Below are 24,014 nucleotides of genomic sequence, written 5' to 3' on the forward strand. Positions count from 1 at the left end.
CAACATATTCATCAAAAGCTTCCAAAATAATAACCCAAAGCCCTAGCTTCTTGATCAAGACCAAACCCTAGATTTTGAATCAATTCTTGAGAAAGAGAGAGTAGAGAAAACAAACAAATCCCAAGCTTCCACATGCTTTAGAGATCAAGAGGGAGCAATATGATTCACTTGCCATGGAGAGGAAGAAGATTTGGTGGAGGAGAAGATAGAAGAGGGAGAGGCCGATGGAGAAGAGAGATGGGAGAGCAAACTTTTCTCCAACTTAGAGAGAGAAGGAAAGTGGGGAAATGAGATATTTTCACCCAAAACCAAATAAATAATCTTTTCCATGAAATTACCATTTTACCCTTGGCTTAAGCGTGTTTAAAACGACTCTGATACTTTTCCCGTAAATAGCTGACATGTCATAAAATATTTCCAATAACTTACTTTCCATGAATTAAATTCATCTGACACGGTCAACGGGTACCGATACTGTTAGGCGGGATATTACACATGTGTTTATCAGATTCGAGTTGTTCTGTCACCTCTGATATGATTCATATCAGAGAAGAACCTGTTGTATCCTGGGAGGATATGCGCTTATGACATATGAGGCGGATAAATCCTTAAGGACAGTGACTTCGTCACGCCTCAGATTATATAAAAGCTTACTTTTTTGGAGGTCATGATTTCTTGTTTGTTTACTTCACCGTTACCGACGTCAAATCACCGCAATTTCAAGAAATATAAGTTTACTTGTTATCCCTCTTATTTATTCTCTTTAATATTTAATTATGTTGTTATTTATATGACGATTATTATTTATAGAGAGAATTTATTCCTAATTTTTACAACAGAACATCATGTAATAGAGATTGTGGCCTCACGATTTCATCAGAAACATTATGCAACAACATATGAAAGGTAGTGCTAGACTTGCCCATATGTTGTGGGGCTGTTTGAACAAGCTGACTCCCTATTTGTGCATCTAAATTATCGGCAAGAACAACTAGCGCCTTATCTACTAGTTGCTCAAGCTGAGTGCTATGTACCTCACCACTCTCCAGCTGAATGGTGGCAATCTAGAGAGCCTTCTTTGCGTGTGATTCATGTTGCTGTTGGGGAGCCGCAACTTCAAACGCCTTAGATGATTCAATGCCTTTTGGATTATCATGTGGCTTCCAACCTTTCGAGTACCGTTTCTGCGAAATTACCGGCTTCTTCCCTTTGTCATTTGGATGCTCGTGGTTGTCTTCTTGTTTCGGATGTAACCAAAGGCAAGACGTTACATTATGACCAATGCTTTTACAATGAGTGTAAAAATCCAGCAGACCCTCGTATTCAATCTCCATCGGGAATGTGAAACCTTCGCATTCCACCATAACTTCATAAAAAATGTCTTTAGAAAGATCTAAATCCAACAATACCCCTGCATAGTGTTTTAATAGCATGTTCTTAGAATCATTATCAGTTAATAACAATGTTTTGACAGCCCCTGCGATCTCAAACAGAGTTCTCTCCATCCAATATTCCTGCGGCAATTCCCACAATCAAATCCAAACCTATGTATGTGTCTGCCGCTGTGTGTGATTGTTAAAATCATTTGTTCATTCAAATAAACACAGCAAACCTGACTTCAAGTTTACCGTACAATCTGCCATATTGTTTGCAAGTCATCATATATAAGAAGCAACGGAGAACTCATAATACCCCCGACCTAGGGATAACACACGCTACTACCCACTAGTCTTCCATAAATTCTGCAGCTTTGCAACGATATCATTGGAAGAGTATGGTTTATCCCCCTTGTTCAATACTAATCTGCCCCAAAGGTTAACTTTACACGCTTCTAACCCTTGAACATAAGACTCATTCATAATCTTAATTTAAAGTGCGTCTCCACGAATTAACGGTGTTGGAAGCGGATAAGAGAATTGTACCTGAGGTCCTCTGACAGCCTGAGCAAAGTACAATTTTGAAGTAGCAGCCACTGCAGAAGGAGAATACGTTGCCTGTGCAAAAGACTTTGAAGAAATGGATGCTGCAGTATTAGAACTTCCTGCCTGCGCGGTTACTGAAGGGGAAACCGAAGTCGCAAGTTCAGTCTCCAAGGTGAGGTTCGTGATGCTGTGACCAAATTGATGCGAGCAATCCGTAAATCAATAATGTGTGAGTTATGTACTGTTATTTATGATAAATATTGATATAATTGAATAAATTTATAATAAAAAATATGTATCAATAAGAAACACTCATGTGTTTTTTCTTTTTTATTTTCTCACTTAAAATATTGTTCATGTCTGTTGTTAAGTATCGACGATAAAGGCTTCTTCCATATTTTTTATATTATTGATAAGTGAAATGTATTTATTAATAATTTTTGTATACTAAATAATGAAACAATTGTAATTTTTTATTTGATTACCTAAAAAATAAAAACTTATATGGGAATAGTTCTATTCCAAAATTGACTCATTGTGAGATAAAAGCGCATGAACAACATAAAAGTCAGTTTTAGTAAATGTAAATTATATATATATATATATATATATATATATATATATATATATATATATGACTTGTTTGCTATAGATAAAAAAAATAGATTTTGACATTCAATAATGTAGAGATTATTTTTTAGAGATTTCATAAAAAAAAAAATAATCAGTTTTGTGTTTGCTTATCGTAATAATAATCACTTCTTTTTAATTTTTTTTGTTTAGATACATCTTTATAAAATGTATTTTATGTTACAAAATTATCTTTCTTTTGATAAGTAATTATCCTCCCCCTCTAAGAGAATATATATTTTTTGAAAAAAATACTCTTGACATCTTTTCATTTGAAATTGTTTGTAGATTTTTTTAGATCTATTTAAAAAAAACTATAACAAACAAATACAATGTTCTTCAAATTAATTTTTTAAGTTTTAATATATCGCCTCATAGGGTCTGTTGGTTACGAATTAAAATAAAAATGAATTTGACATAAATCATTTAGAGATTTTATAAAATAAAAAAAAAATCAGAATCTATTTTTTATTTGATCTACATGCACTTTTTAGTGAAGTTGGCTGAAAAGATGGATGACAGTGTAAATATTACATGACTTAAAGGACCAATTTATAACAAAAAAATGACTTAAAAGGACCAATTGATAACAAAAAAAAAACTTAACTTAATGGAATCCATAAGGTATTTAGCCTTAAATATAAATATTTAAAATGAATTTTTTAAAACAATATCATCTCGACACTTATTTTATCTCTCCTTCTTTTATCTTATAGCAGAATCAGATGCTTTAAATGTGGTTTCAGCGTTGAGTGCTCACCAACAATCTTCCAACTATGTTGACTCTATTATCCGAGATTGTATTAGTTTTAAGGGTAATTTTCGTAGTTTAAATTTTTTGCATATTAAGCGTGAAGCCAACCAAGCTGCTCATTATTTAGCTAAATATGCTCTTAAGAATTTAGATTGCAAATGGGTCGAAGAAACTCCGCCTTGTATTTCTGTAGTCTTGGCATTTGATTTATTGCCAGACTTTCGTTAATGAAATTGTCTTTAACGTCAAAAAAAAAAAAAAAAAAAGACCTCAAAAAAGTACAAATATGTTGATGTGTCAAAGAGGATAATTGTATTTTTACCAGTGAACTTTAAAAAGAAAGATAGATTATCAGCAATTAGGTTTTTGAAATTGGGCTGGCATATTAACTTAGTTCTGATTGCGAGACACCAAAAACCTATATAAACCTGCCTGCCACTCGGCGAGATTCCAAGACGCTAAGAAGGCGACTCAATTGATTCACGATTGAAAATTGTCAAGGTAAATTCTACTTTTTAGTTCAACATGTATATACTTAATATACAATAAACCATAGTCGTTTCAAGGTGAAATTCAAACCCTAGTTTTGTATTTTATTATTGGTCCCTTATCCTTAAGTCGGGGTTCATATTGGTCCCTTATTAAAAAAAAAAAGTGCAGATAGGTCCTTTAATTTTGGTACCGGCGACAGTATACGTGACATTTCCTAAATTAGGGTTCATTGGAACTCACTTTTCCATAAATTCTTCATCCCAAATTAGGGATTGCAACCAATCTTCTTCCCTATATGAGTTAACATGCATGCCAAACATGCAAGGTTTCTTATCAGCTTCTTTTACGAAATCCGTAAACAATGGTGCACAGGTTGGATACAACTTGAATTTGAATGAATCTCGAACTTCAGAACCATGAATTCACAAGGAATGGACTAACGTGGTGCCGATTAAACAAATTGAAGGACCTATTCACACCTTCTTTTTTTTTTTTAAATAAGGGACCAATATGAACCTCTAAATAAAGGTAAGAGACCAAGAAGGTGTTTAAGCCTTTATTATTTTAAATAAAATATGGAATTTTGTTTTGGCCTAGTTTTTGAATATTATTATTGCATATACAATATTGAATTTTGTTTCTGATCACACTTCTAAAGTACACGTCTTTAGAAGATATTTCTTATACCTCTTGTTATCTTTAATCTATTATATTTTCCAAATAATTCCTTTTTGGTACAATACAAACATTTCATCCCAAATGGTGATCTTGTGACGCCTGTATGTTTAAATGTATTAGGTTAGGTGTGACAGAAGGAAAAGAAAGAGCAGTGGAAGTTGAATTGAAAGATGGAGGGTAAAAGAAGTAGAGAAGAAGCCGGAAACGACAGGATGAGTAACTTACCTGACTTTGTTTTGCTCCACATGATGAGATTTATGACCACAAAACAAGCTGTTCAAACTTGTGTGTTGTCGACTAGATGGAAGGATCTTTGGCGACAACTCAGTAATCTTACATTGAAACATTTGGACTTCACTAATGGTTCAAATTTTAGCGAATTTGTGTTTTCATTTTTGTCTCATCGTGATGACTCAATTTCTTTGCTTGAAATTTTTTTAAGTTACACTAGCCGCGTTGCACTTGAACCTGAACTCGTTGATAGGGTCATGACATATGTTGTCGCACATAATGTCCAAAATTTTTTACTTAGTTTTCCTTTGAATGTGAAACATGGTTACGCTCTGAACCCTTGCATCTTTTCTTGCCATTCTTTGACACATCTATATCTTTCCTTTTGGGATGTTCCTTGGAGCATACAACTACCTTCTTCCATGCAGTTGCCTGCATTGAAAAGATTGCATCTTGGATATGTCACTTTCGCTGCGAATGACGAGGGGATTGTTGATCCCTTTCGAAATTGTCACATGTTAAGCACTCTGATCCTTGACTGTTGTACAGTACACCACAACGCAAATCTCTGCATATCTAATTCCAAGCTTTCTAATTTGAGAATAGATATGTTTCATACTTTAAGTTACAATTTGAGAAAAGATATGGTTCAAGCTTTAAGTTACAAAATTGTGCTTTCTACTCCAAACCTTAAATCTCTCACACTCTGGTATGATCTTCTTCCCGAGGTATCTGCATGTGATCTTTCTTTTCTTGAAGAAGTAAATATTGATGTTCGTTTTTATTTTCAATCACGTGCTGAGAGGATATATTCAGCCTTAATTATTTGGCTGCAAGTACTCGCTGATTATGTTAAGATATTGACACTCTCTTCAGCTACCCTTAAGGTAATCTCTTGTCTATGTTTTGTCCTTTATGATTCTTATATTGTTTATAAAATGTTCGTTGTGTCTACTTTTTCAATACTCAATCTCTCCGTCTAAATTAGTATTATGAATTTGCAAATCGTGGATAATTGTGGTTTGTTCAAATTACGTTATGTTATATTTCTATTGCACCACTATTTGACAACACTTTGTACTGAATAGTGTATCACACAACAATAGCGAGTTATTCAGATTCTGCTACGACTAGCTACAATTTAGTGATATAGTGTTTCTATAGGACAACACTGTTCAAAGTACTCTTCATTACTCTGCAAAATATGTCTAATAAACTTTATATGTGTAGGTTCTACTTATCCAAACTTCGGATATAATCATTAGTCAACTTCCTTGCTTTGCTAAATTGAAATCATTGAAATTGGAAGTGAATCCGTCGGATATATCAGATGGGGAAGTAAGAAGGCTAGTGAACTGCTTTCATACAAAATCTCCATTTGCCAAAGTAATGTTTATAAATTGATGTGATTTAAAGGCATGCATCTTCAGGTAGATATTTTCCCAGCATATTCATATTGGATGATGAAATATTTTAATTTTATGAAATGTTAAACAAGCAACTCAAAGTTAAATTAAACCCGTCTTTGGATTTTTGGATTGAATAGTTTTTTAAGCTAAGAATGATACTTAGGCTTTTGTATGTTTAATTTCTTATCTAAATCTTTCATGTTTACCTTCTTTATGTTTAATTTTTTAATTGTGATTTATTATTAGAAAAATCACATATATAGGGATAGGTTTGAAATTTACTGGTGTTGGTAATTCAGGATGATTATGATCAATGGATTGTGGTTGAATTTTATTTTGTACTTCAGACATTATATTGAAAAAGCGAATTTGTTGTTTCAATAGTGTTGTGTTAAAATTCCACTTCGGTATAGCGCAATAGCACTGCTGTAGCCTCTGTTGGACAACACTATTTTGATTACTCTTTGAATCATGTTTAACACACTCTATTTGTGCAGGATCTACTATAACCATCTTCTCGTTCAATTAGAAGTAAACTTCCTTGTTTTGTTAGATTGAAGTCGTTGAAATTGAAAGTTAAACGGCCAAATATATCAAGAAGGCTAGTGATCTGCTTTCGTAAAAATTCTCCACGGGCCAATGTGCATTAGATTTCTGTGATTTTGGTGGGAGTATTTAGAGCAAGGAAATAGAAAAGAAAACAAGGAAATTATTGTAATATTAGAGCTGATGAAAGGATTGTCATTGGTAATTTTATGATATGATTGAAGGATTGTGGTTGGATTTTATTTTGTAATTTATATGTTGTGCTGAAAAAGTAAACTTTGTTTTTTAAAACCTTGGAAATGGATTTTCTTAGTTGCTTTTGCTTTAGGTTCATATTAAATTCAGAATTCAAGTCAAGTTCTTTGCATTTTCGATTTGAATTTAATATCATGTTATAGCTAAAAAAATTCCATATATTAGAGGTATGAGATGTGATTATCTTTACAAGGGTTTAGGCCATGATGCTTTGTTGAAGCCTTGATCGATAACAATAGTTTTGGCTGAAAAATCAGTTTTCATAAAAGTTACTGCTCTCAATTTGCTCTTGCTATCTGTTCATATAAAATTCAAAATTTAAGTTAATTATTCTGCATTTTGGCTATGATCTTTATGCAAACATTCCTTGATTCTTCTACATGTTAGCTAAAGTTTGCGTTTTTACTCTCTTTCCATATCTTAGGAGTTGCATGGTCTACTAGACAAACAGAGTTTCTGTTTTTCATGTCCCTTAAATCTATGTATCGAAAATTGAAGTGAAACTCGAATAAGTCAAGAAATAAGAGTTTATAAATTAAAAAATTATTGGAGAAGTTTTTGCAAAATCCCACAACTCAATCTCATAAATTATCACAATATTAACAGGTTTTCTTTTTTTTTTTGGATTAGTAGGAATTGAATTTGGTATGTACATATTAATAGTTTTGTTTCTTGACAGGTTAAACTAATTAAATTGTTAATCATAGAAATATAAATATATAATTCTTTGAATATCTCAGTCTCAAATTTATTTTTATACTGTTTGAAATGAAAGAGTCTTAATAATTTCTTATCGTGTTGAAATATATAAAATGAGTTCTTTCTTCAGAAAACTACGCAGGCCAAATTTGACATGATAGATTGCTGAGTGATATGCATGCATAGTTCGCATAGCTGGTCAAAACAAAATATGCTTAACTTATACTTGAAAAATTTGATGCATTTGAGGGTGCTTAATTGATTGTTGTCTCTGTTGCACGGACACATGTGGTGCTTATTTGCTGTAACACGCGACTAAAACACATGGAAAAGTTACTATTTATTTGCTTTCCATCAATATTGAAACAAAAACATTTTTTTTTGGTGGAAAAAACATTTTTGTACACTATCAAACCAGAAAAAAATAGTTTTGTAAATAAAGGATTGAACACGTGGCTCAATCTGGTGCATTCAAAGAATCTAACGGACGAAATTAGTTTAAAGGCACCTGCCTTTGGCGCCATAAAGGCACTGAAGTGCCATCCCAATATCATTGAGTTCCTAGGTTACATCATTCCTGTGTTTATCAGATTCGAGTTGTTCTGTCACCTCTGATATGATTCATATCAGAGAAGAACCTGTTGTATCCTGAAAGGATATGCGCTTATGAGGCGGATAAATCCTTAAGGACAGTGACTTCGTCACGCCTCAGATTATATAACGGCTTACTATTTTGGAGGTCATGATTTCTTGTTTGTTTACTTCACCGTTACCGACGTTAAATCACTGCAATTTCAAGAAATATAAGTTTACTTGTTATCCCTCTTATTTATTCTCTTTAATATTTAATTGATGCTGTTATTTATATGACGATTATTATTTATAGAGAGAATTTATTCCTAATTTTTACAACAGAACACCATGTGTTAGAGATTGTGGCCTCACTGTTTCATCAGAAACATTATGCAACGACATATGAAAGGTAGTGCTTGATTTGCCTATATGTTGTGGGGCTGTTTGAACAAGCTGACTCTCTATATGTGCATCTAAATTATCGGCAGGAACAACTAGCGCCTTATCTACTAACTGCTCAAGCTGAGTGCTATGTACCTCAACACTCACTAGCTGAATGGTGGCAATCTAGAGAGCCTTCTCTGCGTGTGATTCATGTTGCTATTGGGGAGCCGCAACTTCAAACGCCTTAGATGATTCAATGCCTTTTGGATTATCATGTGGCTTCCACCCTTTCTGTAACACCCCGTTTTCCCAACATAAAAATTTCATAATAAAAATCAGAGTTTTTCAACATAAACGGAATGTCACACTTCTTTAAAAGATAAATAGAGTAAAATTACTATTTATTTAAACATCTTTTATCAATAATTCAAATTACATCACAGCGGAAAAACATAATAATGTTCATCAAAATGGCACTACGGCCTCATCATAGACAACTTCTTAAAATTCCATTTCAAATGGTTCATCAACATAAGTCATGATAATATGCAACCAATGGAAAACAATGAGAATATCCCCATCCCGTTACGTATCAGAGCGACCCTAAGACGACACGGTGGAGACTACTCAAGACTGCAACTATTCTTGATCGCCTGCAAGTTACCCATACGAAGAGCAACATTTTCAAGCAGAAGGGGTGAGATTCACATTCAATAATAATAAGCATATAATTCGTCAACAAAATATAACAACATAAACAACAATCATTAAACAATGTTAATGCTTCACATAATTTCGACAACTTGACAACAACATAACTTCAACAATAATACATCAACATAACTTCGCTCATCAACGTGGCAACAATGTGACATCAACGAATCAACAATGTAACTACAACGACTCAGCAAATGCATTATGCATATGGTACTATCAGAGCATCAAGCTCTCTTCGCTAATGTCGTAATTCGACATGTCAGGCTACAGCCCCCTTCGCTAATGTCATAAATCGACATGTCAGGCTACAGCCCCCTTCGCTAATGTCATAATTCGACATGTCAGGCTACATCCCCCTTCGCTAATGTCATAATTTGACATGTCAGGCTACAGCCCCCTTCGCTTAAAATCATTATGTATTGACACAACCAATGCAACAACATCTACATCAACTTCACAACACGACAACAACATCGACAACTCAACATCAACGACAATGCAACAACAACTACATCAACTTCAAAGACATCAACAACAACTTACAACTTTTAACGATATTGACAACAACAGCGGCAACAACGACGACGACTTCACTCTTAATATCATAATTCATCAAACAAAGATATTCACATCAACCAAGTTAAATTCATCACAACATAGGTGAAATACTCTTAAACACCTTAATTGAACTCATAGTACACAAGCTTTGAAGTCTGGAGACAATCCATAAGTTTTGCTATAACTTAGAAATAGTTATGCGGGATTTTCATAAAATTTCACTAAGACCTCCTTGGAGTATTTTCATCATAACTCAAAAACTATGAATCCTTTTCACGTCAAACCAAAACCATTGGAAATCTAACTCAATTATCTACAACTTTTCTAAGACCAATTCTGCACCTATTAGTACCAGATTTCATTTGAATTTCGGGGCAGAGATGAAAAATTCAGAAAAAACATCTTATATTATTCAAACTTCACTACAACTTAATCCAACATCAACAACTTCATTCTTAATTCATACCCAAACCTTGATATGAGATTATCAACAACAATCAACAACAACAACAACAACTTATAATCATGTATTCAAGCACAATTCAACAACAACATAGCTCAATTTAACAATTAGAGCACAATTCATCAACAACAACATACTAAAACCAATTCTTCATAACAACTCAATTCTCACTACAAATCCGAAATTATAAACACCCAAGGTGTAAATCATCAACAACAACATCAATTAAACACGAATTCCACCACAATTAACAACAACATAACTCAATTTATCAATTAGAGCACAATTCACAAACAACCACATGTTAAACTCAATTTCAGAATTATACGACATAAAATAAGAGAAAGTTAATCCCACCCTTACCTCAGTTGACAATAATCCTAGCAACTTTCAATCTCCCCTTTTCTTCTCTTTTCTTCTTTCTTCCTCTTCTTCTCTTCTTCTCTTTTCTTTCACGGTTTTCTTTCTTTCTTTTTCCTATTCTAACTTTTCTTTCTTTCTTATATTATATTCTTTCTTTTCTTTTCTCTCCTTTTCTTCCTTCTTTCACGTTCTCTATCTGTCTTTCCTTTCTTATCTCTCCTTATAATATTCCTTCTATCCTTTCTTTTCATTTCTTTATTCTATAGTCCACTCCCAACAGAGCTACTCACTTAATGGTAAAATAATATTAAAAACGGTTACTTACCAGCTCACAACTAATTAAAAATATTACTACTCACTCAACTTAGTAAAATGTCTAATTATTACTCTTCTAACACCGAATTCTAATAATCCCAACCAAAAATACACACAGAAGCAATAAATCACATATGAGCACATCACAATTATTCAAATAAATTATACTGAATAGGGCGTTACACTTTCGAGTACCGTTTCTGCGAAATTACCGGCTTCTTCCCTTTGTCATTTGGATGCTCGTGGTTGTCTGCTTGTTTCGGATGTAACCAAAGGCAAGATGTTACATTATGACCAATGCTTTTACAATGAGTGCAAAAATCCTGCAAACCCTCATATTCAATCTCCACAGGGAATGTGAAACCTTCGCATTCCACCATAACTTCATAAAAAATGTCTTTGGAAAGATCTAAATCCAACAATACCCCTGCATAGTGTTCTAATAGCATGTTTTTAGAATCATTATTAGTTAATAACAATGTTTTGACTACCCCTGCGATCTCAAACGGAGTTCTCTCCATCCAATATTCCTGCGGAAATTCGCATAATCAAATCCAAACCTATGTATGTGTCTGCCGTTGTGTGTGATTGTTAAAATAATTTGTTCATTCAAATATACGCAGCAAACCCGACTTCAAGTTTACCGTACAAGCTGCCCATATTGTACGCAAGTCATCATATATAAGAAGCAACGGAAAACTCATAATACCCTCGACCTAGGGATAACATACGCTACTACCCACTAGTCTTCCATAAATTCTGCAGCTTTGCAATGACACTACACCATTTATCCTTTTCAGCAACAGTTGAAAAGCGTTGCCTGAACTACGAAAAACGTCGCCTAAAAGAATAGGGGACGCTTTTCAGGTGTCTCCTATACGAGCGTCGCCAATTGTCTTTGGGGACGATTTTTCACACTCTTTGGGCACAGTTTTATAAAACGTCGCCTATACCTGAAGAATAGAGGACGCTTTTATCATGGTATCTACGGCTACGCTTTTAAGCGTTGCCAATGGTGGCTACAATTGTAAATCGTTGGCTTAAAGTAAAACAGGTAATACACCAAATAATTTTATGCTCAAAAATATATATAAAAATAAATAAATTTAATCTGTTATAGCTCAAACAAGATCGAATTTAACTGCATATCCTCGAAAGTTAAAATATAATAAAGTTGAGTCAAAACATTCATTCTTGGTGCATGAGTTCAAACAATAAATCAACACATAGAAGTAAACAAGTACAAGCCTAACAAAATACATAGTTCGTACTAATTTAACTCTATCAATTTCAAGCCTAAATAAAATAAAAAAAAATCATTCAACTTTGTCTTGAAATTCACCAACATCTCTTGAAATTCATCACCTACGACATCCTCTTGAAATTCATTATCTACGCCTTCATTTTGAAATTCATCATCGACATCGTCATTTTCATCATCTTGAATCATACCTTGTTAATATTGAAATTAAAGGCAGGCGAAGCTTAGTAAAATAGCAACCTTTTGGACAACCTCATTGTTCAGCCTTGGTTAGGTGTTGCTTGAAGCCAAGGCATCAACATTAGCCGAAAAGAAATCTTGCAAAATGACATGCATTGAGAAGCTGAAAAATATCAAATGAGTCACTATGTGTAGGCTGCTTGTGTAAAAGAGATTATATGTATCGTTGTGAACACAAAGGTAGCACACACTAAGTAACATTGAGTTAAGGGCCTCATCTATTATAGAAATTGTTAATTGTAAAAGATACTAATTAATTTATCGTTATGAACTAATAGTATGTCATAAAACTAAAACAAAAAATCACTATCAAGAACACGAGTTTAGTTTGACCAATGTGAATAAGTTGGTGTCATTATTCAAAAAATTAAATTAAATATACACACAAAATGGCAAAAAAAAAAAAAATCTCAAAGAGAGGAACTAATTCATTAGTATTCGTGTGTGCAGAAGATCAATTGAAAAGATCTATCAACTTTCAACATAAGTCCAATGTTAGAACATATTGAATATAATCTAGTAGAAGCAAAAGTGTGTGCAGCAAAACTTGAATGTCTGTCACAATATAGCATAAACTTTTTTTTTTGGAGACATCTCAATTATAGTTAAAGACTGATTTAGATGGAAAATATCATAGTTTCATTTCTTTTCCCTTTCAGAAACTAAAATACTAAACTTTGAAGATATGAGACTAGTGAAAATAGTGTGATCATGACTGTTAAAAAAAAATTCTAAGTAAGAGAAACTTTAAGCATCAATAGATGATATTTAATTTTCAAATAAAAAACATATTATATGAAATTCTTCATGGACTACAAATATACCATAAAGACTATAATGAGTGATAAGCATCAATAGATGATATTTAATTTTCAAATAAAAAACATATTATAAGAAATTCTTCATGGACTACAAATATACCATAAAGACTATAATGAGTGATAAAGAGTAAAAATTAAAAAGGTACAACAACGTATTAAAGATACCCATCCATTCTCCTTCACTTTCGCATATTATTTAACTACCTCCATCTTATGTATTTTCTTTAGAGTCATGTAAGACAACTTTCCTCCTAATACACAAACACAAGCAATAATGTGCTATACAGGAAAAACAGAAAAACGCAGACCACACGCCCCAATACTCTAGAGCCAATACACAACCGTAACAACCAAGTCCCCTAAAAAACTATTAAACCAAAACCTCTACCTTGCTGCAAAAACAACACTAGCATACCAAAACATAAACACTGGGCGGAAAACAGAGGCCGACAAAACACACAAAACAAAGCCAGAAACCAAGTGAATCCAAACAACACAAGATAGCTATTAAAACATCACCAAAACAACATAAAATACCTGCTAAAAAACACCAGCAGCGGCTCAATGACTATGCCCCTCCAAGAGAATAATTCGATTCGAAAGCTACCTATTCAAACTATCCTCCGGGTTCCTGGACCATTCATAAAATAGACAAGAGAATTCACTTAATCATAATGCGAATTAACGAATATTGGCTTACCTTTTAACATAATTATAATGACACACCTGCTTATGTTAGTGTGTTTCTGAAACCAATTATTATTTTTTAATTATTGATGCTTCAAACATTGGAATTAAGGGAAAAATTGAGTTACTGCCTTTGCTGGTACCTTATATCGCAGAAAATAATTGAAAAAATACTCAGAAATTTAAGAGAAAATATTTAAAACTTAAATAATCAATTGATGTCATACCGTAAGTGGGATTTTTGTGTGAACTGCGAAATTGAACTCGAAGGTTTGGTGTCTCCATCACCTTCTCGAATTTGAAGCAAAAACAACACACTCAAGCTAGATTTTCGTTTCTCTTGTGATTTTGGTCGTGAACGGCGAAATCGAAGGGTTTAGAGAGAAATAGATTTATGTGTGAGGACAACCAAAATAGTGGCTAAACACCAATTCAATTTGGGGGTTAGGTCAACAGAAATTGAAATTGATTTGGGGCTTGAGGACAATGGACACGAAATCGATTTGAGGAGAAGAGAGGTGACTCAGGTGAGCACAGAAACGATAAGGTTTGGAAGGAAGAATGGAGAACTGGAAAATCAAAATGTTGAAGAAGTGGTTTGGATGAATGGAACAAGAAGATACGGTTTGGGTCCCTGTGTAATATCCCTGTCTTTTTTTTTCCTTAAAGTAATATCCCTGTCTTTTTTTGACAAAGTATATTATTACTATTAGTTTTGATTTTTGAACGATATGTAACACTTTATTTCTAACTTTTTTTTTCTTTTTTTTGACAAATTCAATTTTTTATTTTGTTTTTTATAGATGTTTTTTAGAGATATTATATTTTATAGATGTAAATAAAACTCTTTTTTATTTTTTTGTGGCGAAATTCTTTCTCTTTTAAGTTTTATCAACAAAAGAATTTAAAAAAAAAATGAATCTTTCTTTGTTGAAAAAAATAAACCTCCTCTAAAAAAAACTTTTACTCTGTATGTATATTTTTTTTGGTATATATATTAGACCATACTATGAAAAAAAAACATCCTTTTCCTTTTTAATTATTTTTAATAAACCGCTTAATATAATTTTATAGAAAGATTCCTTCAAAAAATTATAATATAATATTAAATTTAAATATATTATATATATACACTTTATTTCTAACTTTTTTTTTCTTTTTTTTGACAAATTCAATTTTTTATTTTGTTTTTTATAGATGTTTTTTAGAGATATTATATTTTATAGATGTAAATAAAACTCTTTTTTATTTTTTTGTGGCGAAATTCTTTCTCTTTTAAGTTTTATCAACAAAAGAATTTAAAAAAAAAATGAATCTTTCTTTGTTGAAAAAAATAAACCTCCTCTAAAAAAAACTTTTACTCTGTATGTATATTTTTTTTGGTATATATATTAGACCATACTATGAAAAAAAAACATCCTTTTCCTTTTTAATTATTTTTAATAAACCGCTTAATATAATTTTATACAAAGATTCCTTCAAAAAATTATAATATAATATTAAATTTAAATATATTATATATATATATAATATTATTAAATTTGAATATATATTATAATTTTTTGTTTAATATAAAATATTATTATTTTACATATATAAACATAAGGTTAGCTCAGTTGGTAGGGACAATGCATAATATATGCAAGATCTTGGGTTCGAACCTCAGACACCACCAAAAAAAATTATAGATTTGACTTAAAAAAATATTATTATCACTAACGTCAAGAAGGGCACTAATATTATTATCAGTTGGTATGGACAATGCATAAAATATGCAAGGTAAGGGGTTCGAACCCCGACCACCAAAAAAAAAAAAAACAAACACAAAATATGTGCTCGTCTGAATGCAGTAATAACAACAACAATTATAAGTCCGTAAAAAAAATAAAAAATCCTTCAAATTAATAATAATATATACTCTATATAAAGAAAATGATATCCTTTAGCTCTTTTATTCAACAATCTAAAAGTGTCCCCAAAAGTATCTAAGGGGACAATTAATGTTGTCACCAAAGAAATAATAGAGTAACGCTTCAAAATCGTCCCCAAAAGTATCTAAGGGGACAATTAATGGTTGTCACCAAAAAAATAATAGTGTAACACTCCAAAATCGTCCCCAAAAGTATTTTAGGGGACGTTTATCAGGGGTTGCGAAAATATTTTTGGCAAGCCTCAAAAATCGTTGCCTTAGGGACTTTTAGGGGACAATTTTTACACGTCCCCCAAAAAAGTGTTGCCAGAGGCAACAAATGGTGTAGTGATATCATTGGAAGACTATGGATTATCCCCCTTGTTCAATACTAATCTTCCCCAAAGGTTAACTTTACACGCTTCTAACCCTCGAACATAAGACTCATTTGTAATCTTAATTTAAAGTGTGTCTCCATGAATTAACGGTGTTGGAAGCGGATAAGAGAATTGTACCTGAGGTCCTCTGACAGCCTGAGCAAAGTACAGTTTTGAAGTAGCAGCCATTGCAGATGGAGAATACGTTGCCTGTGCAAAAGACTTCGAAGAAATGGTTGCTGCAGTATTAGAACTTCCTGCCTGCGCGGTTATTGAAGGGGAAAGTGAAGTCGCAAGTTCAGTCTTCAAGGTGACGTTCGTGATGTTGTGACCAAATTGTTGCGAGCAATCCGTAAATCAATAATGTGTGAGTTACGTACTGTTATTTATGATTAAAATTGATATAATTGAATAAATTTATAATAAAAAATATGTATCAATAAGCAACACTCATGTGTTTTTTTTTTATTTTCTCACTTAAAATATTGTTCATGTCTGTTGTTAAGTATCGACGATGAAGGCTTCTTCCATATTTTTTAAAATAGATTTTGACATTCAATAATGTAGAGATTATTTTTTAGAGATTTCATGAAAAAAAGTAATCAGTTTTGTGTTTGCTTATCGTAATAATAATCACTTCTTTTTAATTTTTTTGTTTAGATACATCTTTATAAAATGTATTTTATGTTACAAAATTATCTTTCTTTTGATAATTAATTACCCTCCCTCTCTAAAAGAATATATATTTTTTGAAAAACAATACTCTTAACATCTTTTCATTTGAAATTGTTTGTAGATTTTTTTAGATCTATTTTAAAAAAAAAAAACTATAACAAACAGATACAATGTTCTTCAAAGTAATTTTTTTAAGTTTTAATATATCGTCTCATAGGGTCCGTTGGTTATGAATTAAAATAAAAAAGATTTTGACATAAATCATTTAGAGATTTTATAAAATAAAAAAAATCAGAATCTATTTTTTATTTGATCTACATGCACTTTTTAGTGAAGTTGGCTGAAAAGATGGATGACAGTGTAAATATTACATGACTTAAATGACCAATTTATAACAAAAAATGACTTAAAAGGACCAATTGATAACAAAAAAAACTTAACTTAATGGAATCCATAAGGTATTTAGCCTTAAATATAAATATTTAAAATGAATTTTTTAAAACAATATCATCTCGACACTTATTTTATCTCTCCTTCTTTTGTTACAAAAGACCTCAAAAAAGTACAAATATTATTGAGAAATTAGGTTTTTGAAATTGGGTTTTTGAAATTGGGCTTGCATATTAACTTAGTTCTGATTGTGAGACACCAAAAACGTATATAAACCTGCCTGCCACTCGACGAGATTCCAAGACGCTAAGAAGGCGACTCAATTGATTCACGATTGAAATTTTTCAAGGTAAATTCTACTTTCCAATCATTCCTTGTATTTTGTGTCTCTCGTGTGCTATATGTGTGCTACTTTTTAGTTCAACATGTATATACTTAATATACAATAAACCATAGTCGTTTCAAGGTGAAATTCAAACCCAAGTTTTGTATTTTATTATTGGTCCCTTATCCTTAGGTCGCGGTTCATATTGGTCCCTTATTAAAAAAAAGGTGCAGATAGGTCCTTTAATTTTGGAACCGGTGACAGTATAAGTGACATTTCCTAAAGTAGGGTTCATTGGAACTCACTTTTCCCTAAATTCTTCACCCCAAATTAGGGATTGCAACCAATCTTCTTCCCTATATGAGTTAACATGCATGCCAAACATGCAAGGTTTCTTATCAGCTTCTTTTACGAAATCGTTAAACAATGGTGCAATGGGTGGATACAACATGGATTTGAATGAATCTCGAACTTCAGAACCATGAATTCACAAGGAAAGGACTAACGTGGTACCGATTAAACAAATTGAAGGACCTATTCACACCTTTTTTTTTTTAAATAAGGGACCAATATGAACCTCTAAATAAAGGTAAGAGACCAAAAAGGTGTTTAAGCCTTTATTATTTTAAATAAAATATGGAATTTTGTTTTGGGCTAGTTTTTGAATATTATTATTGCATATACAATATTGAAGTTTGTTTCTGATCACACTTCTAAAGTACACGTGTTTAGATGATATTTCTTATACCTCTTGTTATCCTTAAATTTATTATATTTTACAAATAATTCCTTTTTTGGTACAATACAAACATTTCATCCCAAATCTAAAGTACACGTGTTTAGATGATATTTCTTATACCTCTTGTTATCCTTAAATTTATTATATTTTACAAATAATTCCTTTTTTGGTACAATACAAACATTTCATCCCAAATGGTGATCTTGTGACGCCTGTATTTTTAAATGTATTAGGTTAGGTGTGACTGAAGGAAAAGAAAGAGTAGTGGAAGTTGAATTGAAAGATGGAGGGTAAAAGACGTAGAGAAGAAGCCGAAAACGACAGGATGAGTAACTTACATGACTTTGTTTTGCTCCACATGATGAGATTTATGACCACAAAACAAGCTGTTCAAACTTGTGTGTTGTCGACTAGATGGAAGTATCTTTGGCGACAACTTACTAATCTTACATTGAATTATTTCGACTTCACTAATGGTTCAAATTATAGCGAATTTGTGTTCTCATTTTTGTCTCATCGTGATGACTCAATTTCTTTGCTTGATATTATTTTAAGTAACATGGGCAGCATTGCACTTGACCCTAAAATCGTGGATAGGGTCATGACATATGTTGTGGCACATAATGTCCAAAATTTTACACTTGATTTTATTTTGAAGGCCAAACATGGTTACACTTTGAACCCTTGCATCTTTTCTTGCCATTCTTTGACACATCTAAATCTTTCCTTTTGGAGAGTTCATGACCGGAGCATACAATTTCCTTATTCCTTGCAGTTGCCTGCATTGAAATGCTTGCATCTTGGATATGTCACTTTTGCTGCTAATGACAAGGGCCTTGTTGATCCCTTTCGAAATTGTCACATGTTAAGAACTTTGTTCCTTAAATGTTGTGCAGTATGTCGCAACACAAAAATCCTCTGCATATCTAATTCTAAGCTTTCTAATTTGAGAATGAATATGTTTGATGATTTAAATTGCAAAATTGTGCTTTCCACTCCAAACCTTAATTCTCTCACACTCTGGTGTAGTCTTCTTCCCGAGGTGTCTGCTTGTGATCTCTCTTTTCTTGAAGAAGTAAATATTGATGTTTTTTATTTTCAATCACGCGCTGAGAAGATATATTCAGCCTTAATTATTTGGCTGCAAGTACTCGCTGATTATGTTAAGATATTGACACTCTCTTCAGCTACCCTTAAGGTAATCTCTTGTGTATGTTTTCTCCTTTATGATTCTTATATTGTTTATAAAATGTTCGATGTGTCTGCTTTCTTGTCAATACTCAATCTCTCCATCGTCCAGATGAGTATTATGAATTTGCAAATTGTGGTTTGTTCAAATTACGTTATATTATATTTCTATTTTACCACAAGTTGAAAACACTTTGTACTGACTAGCGAATCACACAATAATAGCGAGTTGTTCAAATTCTGCTACGATATAACTACAATTTAGTACACTTCAAAATATGTCTAATACACTTTATTTGTGCAGGCTCTGCTTTTCCAAACTTCGGATATAATCATTAGTCAACTTCGCTGCTTTGTTAAATTGAAGTCATGGAAATTGAAAGTGAATCCGTTACATATATCGGATGGGGAAGTAAGAAGGCTAGTGAACTGCTTTAAAACAAAATCTCCATTCGCCGAAGTGTTTATAAATTGATGTGATTTAAAGGCATGCATCTTTAGGTACATGTTCTTCTGAGTTCTTGTGTATACATATTTTTTCCCAGCTTATTCATATTGGATTATGAAAAATTTTAATTTGGAGGAAATGTATTTCAATGGGGTGTGAAATGTTAAACAAGCAAATCAATTTACCCATTTAGCTTAAGCTAAGAGCCTAAGGGTGTGTTTGGTTGTGAGAAGAAGTTGAGAAGAGAGAAATAGGTGAGAGAGGGTATAGTAAGAGAGAAAGGTAGGAAAAATAGAGTAGATTTGAGGTGTTGTTTGGTTTAAGAGAGAGAGAAGTGTTGATAATTTTTTAAAATACTAATATACCCCTTCATTAAGAAACATATCAATCTCACATTTTTATTTTATTTTAATTAATTTCAGTAATTAATTAAGCCATCTTTTTTTATTTGATAATCTAAAATATAATCAAGTTAATTAAATTATTCAAACGGACATTGATAATTTATTTTGTTAAAAAATTAATTAATTAAATGTTGAAGGAAAAAAAACCACAAACGGAGAATATATACAAGGGAACAACTATTTATGTCTGTTCTTTAAAAAAAAAAAAAAAAAAAAAAACTGTTTATGTGTGTTACTAAAAAACAAATCATATTCATGTGTGAAAAAAAGAATTGCACTGCGTAGAACAAAAACATAAGGAAGGAGAGTACTTGCAAAATATACAAAACTGAGGAAAGGGTATGTAGTGGAAAGTGCAAAAAAACATTTTGGAAGGAGAGAATGATACTAGTCTTCTTTAGATTAGATGATAGGATTTTTTTTTTTTTTTTTGAATAAACAAATGATAGGATGTTGAATTTGAGCTTTAACCAAATAAACTTGGACACACAAGTGGCGGTGCCGGTGTTAGAATCCCGATCACGGCGTCTGGTCTAACAATTTTGACATTTTTGTATGTTGAACTAGGATTTCTGGGCCCAGTAATATTTTTACCAGTCACTAGCTTTTGACTCAAAAATCTGTTTGCTTACAGTATTCTCGTTTTATTGTATTCTCATTTTATTTTGTTTACCTGATTAAGTTCATTATTTTATTTTGTTAATCATGGAAGCAAATACAAGAAGTACTACATCCAATGATAGGATAAAGTATAATGGGTACTTTGCCCAACAAAAAAACACACCAAATGATACCCTTAGTGCCACACCTATTTTATCAATTTTACCTTTAAATAAAACTGATATTTAACCGATTTTTATTTTGATTTGTTTTTTTTCTTTTCCTTCTAATGATTTCATATTATCATTCCAGGGATATTATAGTTTGAAGTTGACTCAATTGAAGATGATTACAAGCCATGCTTAAGGAGAATTCCCTCTTCACATTTTTCCTTAAGATAGTGATTTTTAAAGTTTGAAGCTATGTTTGGTGACTTTAGACTAGATTCTTAATCTAAATAGATGTTTGATTGTGTTAGTATTAATTAAATTTGTTTATCAATTATCTTTTACCTTATGACGTTTTGGATGCAACAGATGTGTTTAAATTGTTTGATTTCTTAAATGACCACAACGTTAACAGTGTCATTCCTTAACTAACAAAAATATTGTACTGAAATTAACTAAAAAAATTTGAAATAATTTATGTATTAAATATCATGTACTCAAATTAATCAAAAAAACTTGAAATAAGTTATGTATTTGATTGTGTCAAAAACAATAATAGCAGTATTTCTCCCAGGAGTTTCATTATCTGATCCCCCCACAAATCCAAAGCTCCTTTTTCCGAAGTAGACTACACAAGTGGTGGGGTGACGAGATTCACTCTACGTACCACCGGTGACCCTTTTTTTCGTCTAGCAGTTACGAAATTGTGATGGATGAAATTGGCAAGTATAACAAATTGTAACAAGTAATACGTAGTAAGTATATAGTTTTCACATGGATTGTCGTTCAACTTAGCAATTAGTAAAAGGGTTAATAGTGTTTTACCTCCCTGTAATATAGGTCATTTCCGGTTTTACCCCCTGTAAAATATTTTTTTTGGATTTCGTCCTTGTAATTTGAAGATTTTTGGTTTTGGACCTTCATGAATATTGAGTGTACAAAATCGAAGATATGGCAGGGGGTAAACCGAAATTTGCTCAAATTAATAGGGGTAAACCAAAATTTTCTCAAATTACAATGGGGGTAAACCTAAATTTGCTCAAATTACAGGGGGTGAAATTTTCCATGAAGGTCCAAAATCAAAAAATCTTCAAATTTCAATGATGAAGTTTAAAAAAAAATATTTTACAGGGGGAAAACCGAAAATGACCTATATTACAGGGGGTAAAGCACTGTTAACCCTTAGTAAAATTTATTTAAAGAGTAATTAGAAAAGAGATTAAAAGAGGATTGCAGGTTTTGATTACCCTGCCCAATTCGAGATTAGGTTTGCGAATAAGATATTAAGCAGCGATTAAGGAATTCTTGAATCCCCTCATCTTTGATGCAATTAACTTAGTAAAACATCAGTTATGTGGTGTCTTCTTATGATTTAAGAAACCAGTTTTAGAACTCTTATTAACCCTAACGACAACAACATGTGCAGTACGTTAACCTAGTTAAAGTTACGGTGTCCCCAAAAGAAAGAATTAGAAAACATGAGGTTTCATACTTAATTTCATTAACTAGAATTAAGAAATAAGCAATTAGAACTGCCATAAAAAAAGAATTTTGGATTGTCAATCTGCTAATCTATACGGATCAATTATCAAGATTATCAATACGGATTCTCAATAGAAAAAGTATTAAGTACACACAAGAACGAAATAAATTTGACACAAGAAAAGCATAACCAAATAAAAACTTTATTAATATAATTCAACCAATAAGAAGGGGTTCATACTAGAACCCTAATCAAAGAGGTTTAGTTGCACATGGCAACAAACATCTTAACAAAACAATAGAAAAACTTACCTTAGAGAGAACAAGAGGAGGATGGAGAGCCTCTGCCTTGAAACTCTGATGTTTGATCCTTGCCTTGGAACTTGATACACATTTCATAGGTAAGGTTTGAAAGAAGGAAAATGAAGATTAAGACAAGTTAAATTTGTTGAATAAAATAATGAAGAGTGAAAGAGACCGAAATTAAAAGGGAAAAGCGATAGACTCAATGACTTGCATGATTCTATTTTGCTGCATATCATGAACTTGTGTATTGTCGACTAGATGGAAAGATCTTTGGAAACATGTCGTTAATCTTGCATTGGATTTTTCAAACTTCTCCCTCAACCGTTCTAACTTCGGCAAGTTTGTGTTTTCACTTTCTAATGATTTCAGATTATCATTTCGGAATAGCATCGAGGGGTCAAGAGAAGTCCTAGTAAACCATTCATACTTGAACAGTGGTTAAATCACTAAACATCGCCGTTACCTTGCTGAGCCTTTGACTCATAAAAGAGCCATACAGTAGAGTAAATGGTAGAAAGTTCAGCTATTGTACCATTGCCATAATCCCCACAACCTGACCTCTTTGTAACAGGTGGAATGAGAGAAATACCAAGCTCGTCAATGGAGTTGAGATGCTGCTCTGTGAGTAGATTGTCACACAACCCTCCAGCAATCTTGCCAAGAGTGTTTGCCGACAATGGAGCAACGATCATGATATCAGCCCATTTGTGAAGCTCAATGTGAAGCACATGATCGCCAAGGTTCTTCCAACTAGACCACTCATCATTATCCGTATACAAATTCACATCCTTGGGAATCGCTGTTCTTTCAATAAAATGCAAAGACGATTTAGTGGCAACAGCTCTTACTTCTGCCCATTCAGAGAAACAATGAGAAAGATTTGCAATTTAACCGCAGCAACACTTCCACTAGTAGCAAGTAAAATCCGAGGCTTCCTGGTGGCCGCAGCATTCACTGACATATTATCTCCAACTGAACTTACAGGTTCTGGGCTCAAACAAAAGCC

At 32.4% G+C, this 24,014-nt stretch overlaps 2 long non-coding RNA genes and 1 pseudogene across 4 annotated transcripts; 1 reads left to right on the top strand and 2 right to left on the bottom strand.

The window, feature by feature from the left end:
• The first annotated feature begins 5,938 nt into the window (after positions 1-5,938).
• LOC146916116 (uncharacterized) lies at positions 5,939-7,002 on the top strand. Its single transcript, XR_015013711.1, has 2 exons — positions 5,939-6,137; positions 6,614-7,002. It is a non-coding gene; the product is annotated as an uncharacterized LOC146916116 (long non-coding RNA).
• A 5,135-nt stretch (positions 7,003-12,137) lies between these two features.
• On the bottom strand, positions 12,138-14,962 carry LOC146916117 (uncharacterized). Of its 3 annotated transcripts, XR_015014875.1 has the most exons (4): positions 14,226-14,960; positions 14,038-14,141; positions 13,849-13,942; positions 12,138-12,593 (listed from the first exon to the last, which is right to left on the bottom strand). It is a non-coding gene; the product is annotated as an uncharacterized LOC146916117 (long non-coding RNA). The 3 variants fall into 3 exon arrangements; XR_015014874.1 differs by having other exon boundaries at positions 13,849-14,141; positions 14,226-14,962; XR_015014872.1 differs by lacking the exon at positions 14,038-14,141 and having other exon boundaries at positions 14,226-14,943.
• Positions 14,963-23,454: 8,492 nt separating this feature from the next.
• Positions 23,455-24,014, bottom strand: LOC146916118 (phosphopantothenoylcysteine decarboxylase HAL3a pseudogene; annotated as a pseudogene).

Source organism: Medicago sativa, chromosome 6 (assembly GCF_051527215.1).
Source record: "Medicago sativa cultivar Bolivia chromosome 6, Bolivia_mono, whole genome shotgun sequence".
In the NCBI taxonomy this organism is placed as follows: domain Eukaryota; kingdom Viridiplantae; phylum Streptophyta; class Magnoliopsida; order Fabales; family Fabaceae; genus Medicago; species Medicago sativa.